Source organism: Rhinopithecus roxellana, chromosome 4 (genome assembly GCF_007565055.1).
Source record: "Rhinopithecus roxellana isolate Shanxi Qingling chromosome 4, ASM756505v1, whole genome shotgun sequence".
In the NCBI taxonomy this organism is placed as follows: domain Eukaryota; kingdom Metazoa; phylum Chordata; class Mammalia; order Primates; family Cercopithecidae; genus Rhinopithecus; species Rhinopithecus roxellana.
The window spans coordinates 51,763,181-51,779,297 of record NC_044552.1 but is presented as its reverse complement, the minus strand read 5'-3'; the positions used below and the strand labels follow the sequence as shown (position 1 = coordinate 51,779,297).

At 43.7% G+C, this 16,117-nt stretch overlaps 1 protein-coding gene across 1 annotated transcript in view; it reads left to right on the top strand.

Annotated features, from left to right (window-relative positions):
- The first annotated feature begins 442 nt into the window (after window positions 1–442).
- Window positions 443–16,117, top strand: part of PAQR8 (progestin and adipoQ receptor family member 8) — a 47,033-nt gene continuing 31,358 nt past the window's right edge. The window contains exon 1 of the mRNA XM_010364181.2: window positions 443–589. The gene's annotated coding sequence lies outside the window, so the exon portion shown is untranslated. The remainder of the gene's footprint in view (window positions 590–16,117) is intronic.

The window sequence follows — 16,117 nt, the reverse complement described above, 5'->3', positions numbered from 1 at the left end:
GTCTTGGGCGGGTGTATCTTAGGGGTGTGGAAGTGTCTGCAAGGGCCTCCGTAGTATGTCATCACATTATTTATATCATGGGCATGACCCTGAACGTTCACCCGAGAGTGGTGAGAGAGAGAAGGCCAGGATTTAAATCAGTCTTGACAGCGCAGATGAAGTTTGTTATTGTTTTCCGCCCTTCCCGAGGGACTTTGGAAATGGCCCCCTGGGAGGTGAATTCTTGGAAAGAATACGAGGGCGGTTAAGGCGTCCCTGTCTCAAAGTCCGGTTTTTCTGCAGCTACCAGGGACTGCGAGGGTCTGCGTCCTGGGTGGAAGGAAGCGGCGTCAGTCAACTTCCTCGCAGCGGCGGCAGCGGCGCGGGCAGCGGCAGAGCGCGCGGGTCTGCGCATCCCGCCCCCGGGTTGGGAAGGGGCGGAGTCGGGCGTCACCCGCCCCCGGCGGTCTCCTCCTCCCGGCCGCTCCCCCAAGCCTAGCCCGCCGCGGTCGCAGCCGCCTGCGGGAAGCTAGTGGCCGGGACCCCAAGGCGGGAGTGCGGGCTGGGCCGGGCTGGGCTGCGCGCACGGGCTCGGCCGCCGCCCCTGCCGGTGAGTCCAGCCGCGGGAGGCGCGGAGCGGGTTGAGTTTGGTATCGTGATCGCGCGGTTGGGGAGCCCCGGGGCCCGAGCTCGGGAGGCGGGGACGTCAGGATCGCGGCTCTGGGGAGTCGTCGCACCACGAGCTCGGAGGAGAGGTCCAGAACCGCAGCGTTGGGAACCTGAGGCCAGGGGCCGGAGTTTAGGGCCCCTATTTTGAGTCTCAGAATCTAAGCCCGGAAGAGGGGGACGACGGGTTAGGATGTTGGGGACCCCTGGAGCTCTGAACGGCAGTAGTGGGGTGGCCAGGACTACGATGCTGGGGAGTCATGGAGCCCGAGCCTGGAGAGCTGGCGGGGGTGTGGGGACCGCGATGTTGGGAAGCCTGAGCCCATAGGGCGGGAGATTCAGGACCGCAACATGGGGGAGTCCGACAGGGCGGAACGAGGGGTGCCCTATCCGCATTTTGGGGGCGCCCTCCGCAGGGCGGAGGGGAACGGAACCCGGGAGGGGAGTGCGAAGGGGAAGAAGCCCGGGGTGGGAGGGGGAAGCCCGAGGATGGGGAGCCCGAGGTAGGGGAACCCCGGAAAGAGTAGGGTGGGGCTAGGCATGTGCTTTCGCCCGGGAAAGATGGAGGGGGCTTCTCTGAGAGGGTGAGAGGGTTGGCGCGAGGAGCCGAGTTGTGATGAGAACCGCCGGCAGCTGGCTAATGGGCAGATGCTGGGGCTTGGCGGGATGGGAACGCTGCGGTGGGGTGTCGGAGGTGGCTGGTGGGGCTGGAACGCTGGGAACGTCTGTTTCGGCTATGGGAACGAAGCGCCCTCGGTGGAACAGGGTCGTAGACAACTCGAAAGGGAATCTAGGCAGCAACACCGGGCATACCGGGGCGGGTGGGGACCTCGCACTCAACGCGCTTGGGGAATATTCGGAGCCTGGGTTTGGGGGGCTGCTGCACCTCGCCGACCCGGTGCGGGGACCTGGAGGCAGCCGGGCACCGCAGCTTCCTGTGCATCTATAGGTGCGCCAGGCACTGGCAGACTAGCGGGAGGTACAGGGGCCTTGGCAGACTCATTGTCTTGACCTAAGTTGCATCCCATATTTCTTGGCTGGGTTAGAAATGATTTTGTCCAGGAACCCGATGAGAAGAGCCTAGGCTAAAAATAATAGTTATGGAGTGAGATTTCACATGTACAGGTAATATCTACCTGTGTGTGTGCGCCTTAGGGATAACTTATATAACACACCGTATGTGTGATTTTTAGACCCACGTGTGTACTACTTGTTCCAGTACTCTGTGAGAAGCTGTTTCTGCGTAAAAACGAGGAAAATCCACAACCCATACACACACCAAACAATGCCCACAAACGCACTGCATTCCAGTCGAGTTAAACATGAGAGTATTGTGCAGTTTGGGAGTATTTGCTTGTCAGTGAAGACTCCTGTTAGTGAAGTTAATAGGTGTTTCCTGCATGGAAGGTGGACTGCCCTTGACTGCCCTGTTAACATCATCCACAGCGTGTACCCAGCCCTGAGCTGCTGCACCCTTGACCAGGTCAACTGGAAGGGAGCCAGACTGCTTAGGACCTCAGTGGATAAGTATCCAAGTGTGTATCTAAAAACGAAGGACCAAGGCATGGCTTTTGTTTTTTGTTTTTGTTTTTTATTTCTGTTGTTTGTCCTTGGGTGCATGTCCTTCAATTATTAGTTAAATGTTGACTATCTTACATTAACCCATCTTGTATTGTTAATTATGTATTGTAATTAGTTCAGTTATTTGGCATAACAACCAATTCTAGAAGACCCAGGGTAGAGGAATCTTATTAAGTGGATATATCCATTGAAAGATACCTGGGTTTTTCTTTTTTTTGCGGGTGTGTGTGCACTAGATTTCCTTCTGGTGCATATAGGTCCATCTTCTGACACACACTGAGATTTGAGCTTCATTGGAGAAACAAGGATTATTTTGGCAACTAGCATTTGTTGGGTCTGTTTTTCAATTCATGAAAAGGAAATCTTTAATAGTTATGCAAGTTAACAGGATAGAAAGTGATTTATTCATTTTACAAGAATCATTTCAGGACAAGCATGTTTCCATTAAGGGTGTGTGTATACCTTACTGAGTGGTCAGGACCTTGCATCAAAATCTGCATTATCATTCCTGCAGCAGTGTACTTATTCACTTGGACGTAACACTTGCTGATGCTTCCAGTTCTTTATCCAAATGTTAAAATAAATATGCCAGTATTTATACATTCAAATCAGTATTTCTTCCCTTCAAAAGCCTGCTCTTGGCAAGCTGTGTACTAATTCTAGTGATGCTGTCACTACTGAGAATAATTTTGGAGCTCCTGCTTTGGAGTTGCCTTCAGAGTTTGCAACACATTTCCTGATTGCCTCAGTGATGGCAAACCTTCTTCAGCTGGGAAACAGCTAGGCCCTGTGCAGGGCCAACTTGGTCTTCCGGGGTGGGGAATCGAGGTTGTCAATAAGAAGTATGCTCATTAAAATAATGAAAATTCTCTTGAAGGACCAGCAGTTCTAAAAGGGGCATTCAGTAATGGCATGGAGTGTGTATTTAGGATTGGAAGGAATTACAGTCGGTCCCTGAACAACCGGGGTTAGGGGCTCCCATCATCTCCACAGTGGAAATTTTGAGTATAACATTTAACTCCTCAAAAACTTAACTACTTTGAAGCACAACCTTCATTTTGGTGTTTATGCTCTGGTATGTGTATAAAGTAATTGGTCCTGTCACTTTATTGTTATAGCTTATGGCATATTGGGCTAGAAAAAGTAAGTCTTTCTTTTCCCCTCCTGATATTTGTTAATAGGCAGTCTCCGTCATTGTGGATTTTTACAGAAAGCAAAACAGAAATACAAAAGACTTGTTGTCTCACCAAAAAAAGAGGTACCCAGAAAGCCATTTGCCCCAGCTGTAGGTAATGCCTGGTGCTTGATTTTTGATGTGAAAGGATCTAGAGAAGTAAAGGGAAGAGAATGATTTCTGAAAATTAATTTCAACTTTGAGATTTCATGACACACAGTATAAAAAATGACCTGAACATATCCCTTTTTAAAATCCGCATATTTTTTTTTTCAGGTTGTATACCATAAAGCTTCACACAACCACAGCTTGAATCTTGATCTAGCTGTGGTTTGGGGGCAAGTTTCATCTCTTTTGACCTCAGTTTTCTTACCTTAAAATGAAGATATCAATGAGCATGTACCTCATGGCGCTGTGATGAAGATGAAATAGCATTGATGCATGTAGAACACTTGAGTTCGGTGCCCAACACATGAGTGCTCAACAGAGTCTAGCTGTTCTTGTTAGGAATATTATTTATTGATAGTCTTATGTTAAAAGTCCTTTGAAGTCATGTGGAAATTTATCATTTCCCAGGTAACGATACTCCCTTCAGTTAGGTTTTGCAACTAACTACAAATAGAACATTTTGGTTTTTGCCCTCCTGTTCTTTTAAGAGTTTTTAAAGGGTGGTCTTTTAAGAATTTTTAAAGGGTAACCTTTAAAAGCAACCACAACTACTTACTTTTTATTTATTCAGAAATGAGGAAATACAGACTCCAAATAAATGGGGTCAGTGCTCCCAGTTACTTTCTTTTGAATTCAGATTTTTTAAAATGAGCATTCCTGTTATGATTGTATATTAGGTATAACAGTTTGGCGTGGTAAGGCAAATCTCAAAGAAAAAAGTTTAAAAGCCTCTCCTCTAATTTTTTTTTTCCTTCATCCAATGAAAATATTATTCTAACGAAACAGCTACAGTTCTCTTGGCATGTATTGAAAGAGATGATTCTGGTAAACATTCCTTTCATTCCAAATGTGAGTTTTGCTCTGCTGTGTTTTTTAAACAATAGGGAAGAATAGCCTGGCACTGAAATCTCAGCTCTTCTGTAAATGTCAACACTAGTTTTTTTTCAAGTTTATAAGTGTTATTTAATATATATACGTCCATATATTAGAAAGATGGGAAAGTTTCATCTTAATTTTAATCAGATGATTAGGGGCTGCTATGAAATAGTTAATGTTTCATGAAATGTTGACCATTTAGTGAGAATTCTCTGTTTTAGGCAAGCAAGTGCTGGAGATGGACAGGCTTGAGACACAGGCTTTGCCCTTCAGAAGTTCTTTCACATCATGTGCTCTCTTACAATGATGCATGAACAAAAGTTTCTTCTCCTAATGGCCTGTGGAGCTAAGAATTAATATGGATTTTACTACATGATCTTTTCCCTCAATTTCTCAAAGACGGGTAAATAGGTGGATCTCTCAAGAGTGTTCATATTTTTGAGGTGGATTAACTCTTTAAAAATTAGATCCCAATATGCACTCAGAGGCCATAAAAGAAGATAATAGCTATAATTAGTGAATTACAAAGTTATATATCTATAGGATAGGGTGGTATTATTGCTTTACCAAACTTTCCTGGAATGTTGTGTTTGGTTCTTGCTCTGTCTTCTGAGTAGCAGTTTATGTACTTGTAAAGGACAAGGAAACAACATACATTGTGGCTTAGATTGGAGCCATGATGATGATGATGATGATGATGATGATTATTTTGAGACAGAGTCTTGCTCCGTCACCCAGGCTGGAGTGCAATGGTGCGATCTCGGCTCACTGCAACCTCCATCTCCCGGGTTCAAGCGATTCTCCTGCCTCAGCCTCCTGAGTAGCTGGGATTGCAGGCACGTACCACCAGCCCAGCTAATTTTTGTATTTTTGGTAGAGACGGGGTTTCACCATGTTGGTCAGGCTAGTCTTGAGCTCCTGACCTTGTGATCTGCCCATTTTGGCCTCCCAAAGTGCTGGGATTACAGGCATAAGCTACCCCCCCACCCCCGGCCTGGAGCTGTGATTCTTAATGGGGAGAAGGGGGTGGTGAATTTGCCCCTCTTTCCCCCAGAGGATGAAATTTGGTGATGTCTGGAGACATTTTTGATTGTCGTAACTGGAGGGGGAGGGATGTTACTGGCATCTAATGAGTGGAGTCTAGAGATGCTGCTAACCATACTATAATGCACAGGACAGCCCCTCACAACAAAGAATTATCTGGTTCAAAATATCAGTAGTGCTGAGAAGCCCTTGGCTAGAGCATGGGATTTGGAGTAAAAATAAACCTGCATTAGCACCCTGACATCATCATTTCTTAACTGTGCCACCCTGGGTGTGTTACTTAATCTGAGTATCCATCAAATGCATATCTGAAGAGATGTGAATTAGAGTGTGTATGAAATGCTTAGCACATGGCTCAAGCCTGTAATCCCAGCACTTTGGGAGGCCGAGACGGGCGGATCACGAGGTCAGGAGATCGAGACCATCTTGGCTAACACAGTGAAACCCCGTCTCTACTAAAAAAAGTACAAAAAACTAGCCGGGCGAGGTGGCGGGCGCCTGTAGTCCCAGCTACTCGGGAGGCTGAGGCAGGAGAATGGCGTAAACCCGGAAGGCAGAGCTTGCGGTGAGCTGAGATCCGGCCACTGCACTCCAGCCTGGGCGACAGAGCGAGACTCCATCTCAAAAAAAAAAAAAAAAAATGCTTAGCACACAGAAGGATCGCAGTAAGTGTCAACTCTTAGTATCATGACTGGTTAGTAGATCTAGGTCAAAATCCAAAGACTGTGCTTTAAACAGATACAGATTTTGTTTCTTAACCTATTACGTACAGAAAGAATTCAGGTTTCTTGTTTCCATTTGTGTGCCCAAGGATAGGGCAGGGGCACAGATGTAGGGCCTCCAGCGTCCCTGGTACCTTCTGCATTCTGGCCTAGGTTCTGCCAGACAGCTAAGTGTAGTCTGCAGATCAACCAAGCAAACAGGACAGTCCCCCAGACTTGTGTAGAGGAAAGATGAGGATGGAGGAGCTTTCTCTTCCCACTGGGCTACACTTGGAGGGAGGAGATAGCCAGGCCAGGAAGCTCCTTCTGATTGAACTTATCTCCCAGCTTCTGAAGGCTCTTCTCAGACCCCTGTCTAGGCATGATCAGAGAGTTACCTTTGCTGTGTGAGCAGGTGAGGAGGTCTGGCCATTTCCCCTTCCCTTTGCTTTTCTTTAGCTGCCTGTGGTGGTTTATGCCTGTAATCCCAGCACTTTGGGAAGCTGCGACAGGAAGATCGCTTGAGCCCCAGGAGTTCAAGACCAGCCTGGGCAATATAGCAAGACCCCATCTCTACAGAAAATACAAAAATTAGCCAGGCGTGGTGGCACGTGCCTGTAGTCCCAGCTACTTGGGACGTGCGCGTGCGCACACACACACACACACACACACACACACATACACACACCCGAGCCACATGAGTGAGTAATTAACTCAGTAACAAGCAGATCTTCAGCAAAATGGGTTGGGGGATGGGCACAGTGGAGCAAACTCTGGGCACAGAGAATGTTTCGCAGACAAGGATATAAATAAGTAACAGTGTTTTCTTAGCTGTGATCTAGAAACCATTGGTACTGTGGTTCTCAGTCCTGGCTGTAGAATAGAATCACCTGGGGCTGTCTAAGAATATTGTTGCCGGAGCCCCACCCCAGGCCATTGTTTGTGAGTCAAGGTGAGTAGCACCTGGGTATCAGATTTTTTTAATTCTCAGATGATTCTGATGCCCATTGTGAGTTGAGGGTCAAGGACCACTGCCTTGTGAAATGCATGACTTGCATTAAAAAAAAAAAAAAGAAGAAAAGGGAATTAAAAATATCTAAGTAACATAAGTATTGTTTTCTAAACTTTTGTTTAGTCTTGGGTGTATGCTGGCTTCTAATTGGTTGTGGTCGAAGTTTGAAAAACATTGTTTTAGAACCTTAGAGGTGTTTAATTAATATTGATAAATTTACCTCATTCAGTATTTCTGCGTGCACATCTGCTGGACAGTTTTCAAAGTGCTTTTATATATCCTCTCAAATATGACTTTTGCTACCATCCCATGAGGCATAAAGAGCAAATATAACTTTTTTTTTTTTTTTTTTGAGACGGAGTCTTGCTGTGTCGCCCAGGCTGGAGTGCAGTGGCCAGATCTCAGCTCACTGCAAGCTCCGCCTCCCGGGTTCACGCCATTCTCCTGCCTCAGCCTCCCGAGTAGCTGGGACCACAGGCGCCGCCACCTCGCCCAGCTAGTTTTTGTATTTTTTAGTAGAGACGGGGTTTCACCGTGTTCACCAGGATGGTCTCGAACTCCTGACCTCGTGATCCGCCCGTCTCGGCCTCCCAAAGTGCTGGGATTACAGGCTTGAGCCACCGCGCCCGGCCAACTATTTTTTTTTTTAACAGATGAAGAGTGATGTGGTTTAGCTCTGTGTCCCCTCACCCAAATCTCATCTTGAATTGTAATAATGCCCACGTGTCAAGGGCAGGACCAGGTGGAAATAATTGAATCATGGGGGCGGTTTTCCTCTTGCTGTTATAGTGATAGTGAGTTAGTTCTCTCCAGATCTGATGGTTTTATAAGGGGCTTCTCCCATTGCTCGGCACTCATTCTCTCTCCTGAGGGAAAGGTTTTTCTTTTCTCAATGTCTTGGAGGGTATAGGCTTCCAAACCATCTAGGTGGCAAATAAACTTCATATTTTCTTATGTGAAGGATATTCAATACCATATCAGAGCAATATTTGTTGAATGAGTAAGTTAATAATTATGATGAATGTTAATATACAATGGAGGTAATAGGGGACTTCAAAATTTCAAGACAAGTACACCTAGGGAAGACCCAAGGCTAGTTCACCTCTCTTTCCAGGGTGACCTGGTTCCTGACCTCTGTTCCTAGGGCTGTAAGAATTTGAGAAAGACCAGAGCTAGGGTTACTGATTTAAGAGCTTTTTGTTGATTTTGAGACACAGCTAATAGTAGAGGTGGTGACATTTATCCTTTGAGGGTCCAAGATTAAAAGGAGCAAAGAAGAATAAAAAAAAATCTCTATTCTCAAAGAATGGAGAATTGGGTACTTTCCGACAATATTGTGAAACTCTGTATTTGCCCTGTCCTTAACACCTACTCTTTTGAGTCCAAGAAAATACCAAAAGATTCAAAATAAATCCATAGTCAGGAAACTGGAGGTGAGCTACACGTGCCCAAACCAGGTGAAGATGGAAATAAAATATACATACTCTGCTGAATAATGTCTGTGGATCATAATTTTGGGAGAAATGACTTTTTTGTTGGTGAAAATTATAAAGAGAATTTGGTAAATCTGTATAAAATATGGACGGAAAGAGCAGATAGTATATAGTCAGTGGTGTAGTTTAATGGCTCTCACATTAGAACATTTGTATTTTCCATAGTGAATTCATTCCAGAAATCCCATCTTAGCTTTTTGATTCCTGCACTTAAGCAAGATAAAGGCATTACTATTATTCCCTTGAGTTGTCAGAGACCCTGAGCACTTTAGAAAGTGGAATTAGTTTCAGGCCGGGCGCGATGGCTCAAGCCTGTAATCCCAGCACTTTGGGAGGCCGAGACGGGTGGATTACGAGGTCAGGAGATCAAGACCATCTTGGCTAACATGGTGAAACCCCGTCTCTACTAAAAAAAAAAATACAAAAAAACTAGCCGGGCGATGTGGCGGGCGCCTGTAGTCCCATTTACTCCGGAGGCTGAGGCAGGAGAATGGCGTAAATCCGGAGGCGGAGCTTGCGGTGAGCTGAGATCCGGCCACTGCACTCCAGCCTGGGCGACAGAGCGAGACTCCGTCTCAGGAAAAAAAAAAAAAAAAAAAAAGAAAGTGGAATTAGTTTCATGGGCTAATACTCAATTGCCTGCAGTACTAAAATGTTACCCAGATAGGTTCAAGAATGTCATTGAATCTGGGTGGCATTTCAAGAAAGTAGAAACTGATTCCTCAAATCTTGGTTTGATGAAAAGGTTCAGGTTAATTCATGAAGTGCTATAGGTGTTTCTTGGATTGCATGGCTTTTTTTTTTTTTTTTCGTCTTAAAAACATACTGAATGATGACTTGTTTATGACTTACATCTCTGGAACTATTGTCACCTTCTGAGAAACTTCTGGTCTGAGGGTCTCAGACAATGTCTTTGTCTCATCTGGGATGTCAATATTTCAGATTTTTGTAGCTCTCAAGAATCAGTCTAACTTAGAGGGACACTAGGGAAGGAGGGGGAGAAAAAGGCAATAGATGTTGGGGCATAAATGAAATAAGGCTGGAGCAGCAGAGGTGGGGTTCAAATAGGAAATTTGTCAGTTCATTTATAGGGATATTTTTGGCCACTTAATAAGTACCCAACACTGTTAGATTCCTTGAGAGATGTAAGAGAAGTGTAAAGCATGTCTTTCTGTGCTTAAGGAGCCTAATACATTTGAAGGGTCTGCTATTTTTTTTTTTTTTCCATGAAGGAGAAAACTTTAGAATGTTTATAGTTGTGTGTAGGACTCTGAGGCACTGGTAGTATGTGCAGTACTGCTCAATGTGAGACAGGGTAAAGTCAATGGGAGCTCTTGTAGTTTGAGTGTAATTCAGGAGAAACAACCTGACTGAGATCTTGAAAGAAGAATAATATCCAGAAAGGGGGACATTTATGATGGGAGACATACCTTCTGCAATGGCACAGAGGCAAAAATCAGAATAGTACATGGTATGTAAGGCCCTGAGGAAATCACTTTATTTGGCTTCATTTTTCTTCATATCACTTGGCACCACTTCACGTGTGTGTGTGTGTGTGTGTGTGTGTGTGTATTCCCTATCTTCTGCACTGGATTGCAGTGGTCAGCTACATAAGGAATACATAGAGCAGGACCTCAGATACAGATACCCTTTTGCAATTGGGTGTTTGCAGAAAGGAAAAAAATTAAATCATTCATTAAAAAACATTTTTCAAGGGTCTACTTTACTATGTGCTTGGTTGGCACAGTTCTAGGTACAGGAGATACAGAGATGAACAAGGTCCCTGCCTTCATGCAACATATATTCTCTTGGGGGAGGCAGACAATAAGTAAATCAGGAAATGTATGATTTTAGGTAGTGAAAAATGCTATGAAGAAGAATAAATCAGGATAAGGGGAAAGAGAGTGCCCGTTTTAGGTAAGGGTAAGGTAAGGGTAAAATTTTAGATTAGCTCGCTCTTAGCTTCCCTAGAGAAGCCAAAGACCGCTAAAGTCTTTGCTAATGGAGTTCCAGCTTTATTATATGCTCGTCTTGTCCATTGACCCTCTCAACAATATATATACAGTGGATATTCAGCAAGTATTTCATAATGGTAATAAGAGTGGTCTTGCTAGACTTGAATTGGAGCACTTTTTTCTCCTTTTTACTTTCTATAAATAAGTTTAAAATGTATTGTAACAAGACATTTACAGAAGAAGCATGAATTGCATAGGAGAGGTCACACAGGTACTGTTGACAATAACACAGTGATCCATAAATCATCTCTGTGGAAGAGAACGTTGAATGCATTTGCAACAAAATTTTGTTACATGAAAAAGAAAATATTAAACTGTTTATAATTATGTGGCTAATACATCTCCTGGCCTGGAGAACCACTGGTTAACCAAATTTCAAAGGAGGTAATAATATATCCATGCATACATAAAAGCATACAAAGACATAAAATAGCTACCATGTATTGAGCAATCATAGTGTGCCAGGCATTGTGCAATATACTTTACTTGCATTACCTTTGGTCCCTGCAACAACCTTAGGAGGGAGATATCCCAGTACAAATGAGGAAACAGAGATGAAGTAGCTAGTGCAAGGCTATTACAGTTAGTATCAGAGCAAGGATGGCAGATTCCTTGTTTGTGTAGGGGCATGGAATCGAGTTTGGAAATGCTGGTTTAATTAAGGGATTCCTTGGAGTGCATATCTAGCCTGGCATTACTCCAGGGTGGAGTTCCCTGTCTGTGCAGCTCAGCACCCTATCTAAGAAATCCTAGAAGCTGGGAATTTCTGGGGCTGGCTCTGAGTTGATGTAAGTGGTTCTCTGAACTGATTGGAGGCATGGAGTGCATTGAACATTTTTTCACTATTTCGTATGCCTGTGAAACCACATACATGTCTATCAAGCAGCTGCATGTGCCATTAAAACTTGGAAGTGCTTAGCTTTTGGCTGGGGATGACAGCAGCTCAGTTTGGAGTCACCAGCAGCTCAACTAAAACTGACTTGGAACTCTAACTTGTGATTCTGTATATCTGTAAAAGATCTAGGTAATGAATATTGGAAGGATGTGAGATTTAGTAAACTTCCAAAGCATAGAGAACCAACAATAATCAACTTACTATTGTTACTGATAGTGAAAAGTTTGGGCAGTAGTGGATGATCTAGAGTGACAGTGAAGTTCTCTATGTGTTTAACTCCCTCATGTTGGCCCCAGAGCCCACCCATGTTTCTAGAGAGGCCGGCTGGTCTCTTGGCACCTCTGTAACCTGGAAACAATGCCCTCAAAACCTCTGATCTACAACAGATTACATTTAATGAGCACATGTTGTGTGCTAAGAGTTTTACATGTATTTCTCTCTCTGTTTCTCTCTCTGTCTTAAACTTTCTATTATTGAAATTTCAAACAGGCAGAGGTAGACAATATGGTATAATAAATCCCCATGTGCCCATCAACCAATTTCAGTAAATATTAACTCATGGCCAACTCCATATATATCTTCAGATTATTTTGAAGCAAATCCCAGATGTCATATTATTTTTGAACATTCCAAAATGTGTTTCCAAAAGATAAGGACCCTTTTATTATAATTCTTTAAACTTCACAATAACCCTGTTAGATATCACTATATCCCTATTTGACAGATGAAGGCTCTGAGACACAAGGAGTTTAAATTAGTTGGCCCTGGTCACCCAACTTGTAACTGACTGAGTCAGGATTCAAATCCAAGTTGCCTAACTCCAAAGCCCATCTTGTTTACCACCATGCTATATGGTTGCTGCCAGACCCCACTGTTGTAGCTAATCCTTGCATTACAGAATTGGATCCTGGGATTAACAAACTCCTGCAGACATGACTATTGATTTCTATGAATTCAACCATTTTCCCATTGCTGCAAATTGGGTTCATTTAGGTACACAGGGACAGAATAGCTGTGAAAGGCCTGCCTGAAAGAAAGAAAGGACTAGTCTGAAATATTAATGGATTCTATTAGGGCAACAAAACTGATAAAGCAGTCAAACCCTTCTTGTGATAGTGTTTTAAATCTTGGAGAAATCCACAATGAAAAAGGACTTAATAGAAAATATGACTGTCATTGGGCCATAGCTGCCAAGGGAACTAAAAGGTTTCTTTTAAATGAATTATCCTTTGGTTTTCTCTTGGCGGAAGGAATCAGCCATCCCACTGAGTCTTTTCAGTTTGTTTCTAGCACAGCTAATTGTGTTTATTTGTCTCTGGAATCACATGCCTCTCTCCTCTCCCTTGCCCTTTCTTAGGGTCTTTTGCCTGCTGTGTACTGCTTTTACTGCCAGAAATGTTCTCACCTGGGAGCCAGTTGGCTGCCAACACTGAATGGATGCTGGGAGGCTGATTCTGCCTCTCTAGAGATCTGACCTGGCCTGGGTGTCCAAGGTTGCCTTAGGGTAGAGAGAGAGATTGGATAAGCTGGCTACAAAAGGATCTGTTTTTTTTTTTTTTTTTTTTTTTCCTCATATGTGTCCACATGGTCCATAACAGCATTAAGAACAGAGCAGACAGCAAGAAATAGTATTGATTAATTGATCAAGATAGCTTTGCTAGTTGATATGGTTTAGATCTGTGTCCCCACTCAAATCTCATGTTCAGTTGTAATCCCTAGTGTTGGAGGTGGGGTCTGGCGACTGGATCATGTGGGCAGTTTCTCATGGCTTCACATCATCCTCATTGAAGCTGTCATCCTGATAGTTCTCATGAGATCTGGTTGTCTAAAAGTATGTGGCACCTCCCCCTTCCCTCTCTTACTCCTGTTCCAGTGTTGTGAAGTACTTGCTCCCCCTTTGCCTTCTGCCATGATTGTAAGCTTCCTGAGGCCTCCCCAGGAGCTGGGCAGATGCCAGCATCATGCTTCCTGTACAGCCTGCAGAACCATGGCCAATTAAACCTCTTTGCTCTGTAAATTACCCAGTGTCCAGTATTTCTTTATAGCAGTCCGAGAATGGGCTAATACACTAGTCAAGTTCAAGAAATTGGTTCTCCATTTTTCCTGTCAAAACATCACATCAACTGCTTAATAGTTTCCTTTGTCACTGGGATCACTGCACTGATATTTACTTGATTCTTTCCTTCTTTCCTCCTTTCTTCCTTTCCCCTTCCCTCCCTCCCTCCCTGCCTCTCCTTTTATTTTCTTTTCGTCTTTCAACAGGGTCTTACTCTGTTGCCCAGGCTGTAGTACAGTGGTATAATCATAGCTCATTGTCGCCTTGAGCACCTGGGCCCAAGTGATCCTCTTGCTTCAGCCTTCTCATTAGGTAGGATTACTGTCACATACAACCATGCCCAGCTAATTTTTTGTAGGGTCTTGCTGTGTAGGTACCCAGGTTGATCTTGAACTCCTGGGCTCAAGCAATTCTCCTGCCTTGGCCTCCTAAAGTGCTGGGATTATAGATATGAGCCTGTAGGTATTTTCTTGATTCCTAAACCTCTCTTTCCTTTCCTTCCCCCTTACCTGTCCTGTCCCATCACAGAAGCCATATAACTGCTGGAGAACTTCTTAGCTCTTTTTTAACCATCTTACCCATGGAGTTCTAGAAGATGGTAGTTGTCAGGATGCAATTGAAGAAAAGCCTACAAATTCCACCTTTGGTTCCCTATTGCACATGCCAAGGAGGACCTCATTATTATTAGAGATAATAATTATAATATTTAATTATAATAATTATATTGTTTATATATAGTATAATGTAATATATATAATATGATTCTATTAGAGATAATGAGGGGAATACGTTTTTAGGGAAAATATTTAAAGATGTTATTGCAAATATTTTGAAATAGTTTTTTATTATTGATATGATCACTACTTTTTAAAAAAGTTTTAGAGGGAAAAACAGTAGACCACAAGTCACTTAGCTGTCTATAGTAGAGTCAGCTCAGGGGTGGCAAATATATGGTTCTGTGCCACTTCTCCCTCCTGAGCCCCACCTCCCTCAAGAGCTTGTGGCAAACATTGTAAATCCATAACACCTTGCCTTCTAAGCTCCAGTCCAGGCCTGGAATGCCACTCAACACATGACTCCAGGAAGCCATTACCAAGCAATAGAGGTTGGCATGACGACTGAAATCTATTTGCCGTCTTCTAAATAAGTAGTCTATAAAGCCCTTCCCACACTAAAATTCAGTGAGCTTTTTAGCCTGTGGTCATATTAGGTCCCTAACAGCTAGGGAGCACATCTCCTCATTCATTGACTTTACCACATAGATGCCAAACCCTCTCTGGAAAACAGATGAGAAAGGAAAATTTTTAAAATTATTTTATTTATTTATTTTTTTAAGATGCAGGGTCTTGCTCTGTCACCTAGGTTGGAGTGCTATGGTGTGATCATAGCTTACTACAGCCTCCTTTCCTGGGCTCAAATGATCCTCCCTCCTCAGCCTCCCAAGTACTTGGGACTTACAGGTGCATGGCACCACTCCTGGCTAATTTTTATCTATCTGTCTATCTATCTATCTATCTATCTATCTATCTATCTATCTATCTATCTATTTATTTATTTATTTATTCTTTTGTAGAGACAGGGTCTGTGTTGCCCAAGCTGGTCTTGAACTCCTGGGCTCAAGTGATCCTACTGCCTTGGCCTTCCAAAGCACTAGGATTACAGGTGTCAGCCACCATGCCTGGTTGGGATGCTTTAAACACTGATGATTCATGGAAGATTTGGAAGTCACAACTCTCCCTTTGCAACTTATAGTAGGTCCTTCAGTGGTTTGTCAGTAAGACTAAATCAAATCATTCTTATGGAAGAAACAGAATGCTAATGCGTTGCTGAAGGGGAAGAAGAGGGATTGAAACCCAGAGCCTGTCCTGCAGGAGTTCCTACTGTGGTATAGCAGTTGTATTAAACTGAATCTAGATTATGTGTAGTTTAATGAGATGGGAAAGCAAAAAACTCAGTGCCTGGTTATAACTAACTCGCTATCACCTAATAATTCTCTTTACTTTTGAAGAAATTTGGACAGTATTAAGATAATACCTATGAAGCATCAAGACTTCCTTGACGAGGTTTTAAGTGTTCATGACCATATTATAGACAATGTGTTGGACAGCAGTAATGGCTTAGGCCAGTCTGTAGTCACCAAAATTACGAGCTGGTAGGCTGTGCAGGCAGAAGCTGTGTGGGCTGCTCCAGGCCTGCCTGTCTCTAGGAGGCTTGGCAGAGGATGCCAGGCTGCTTTCTGGGTGGTTAAGATCAGGCTGTGTATGCACTGGTGTGGTCTTCTCTTGTTTTAATCAACAGTACATTCTTTTGCAAGGAAAAGTCAAACTGAGGCTCATTTTGGAATGCTTTGGATTTCAGAGCAAGGACAGGCAGAGATACTTTTCCACTTTGGAAGTCTCAACTGAATATTGGGTATGGGGTGAGGAAAAGCAGGAAGGAAAACCCATATAGGTTAGA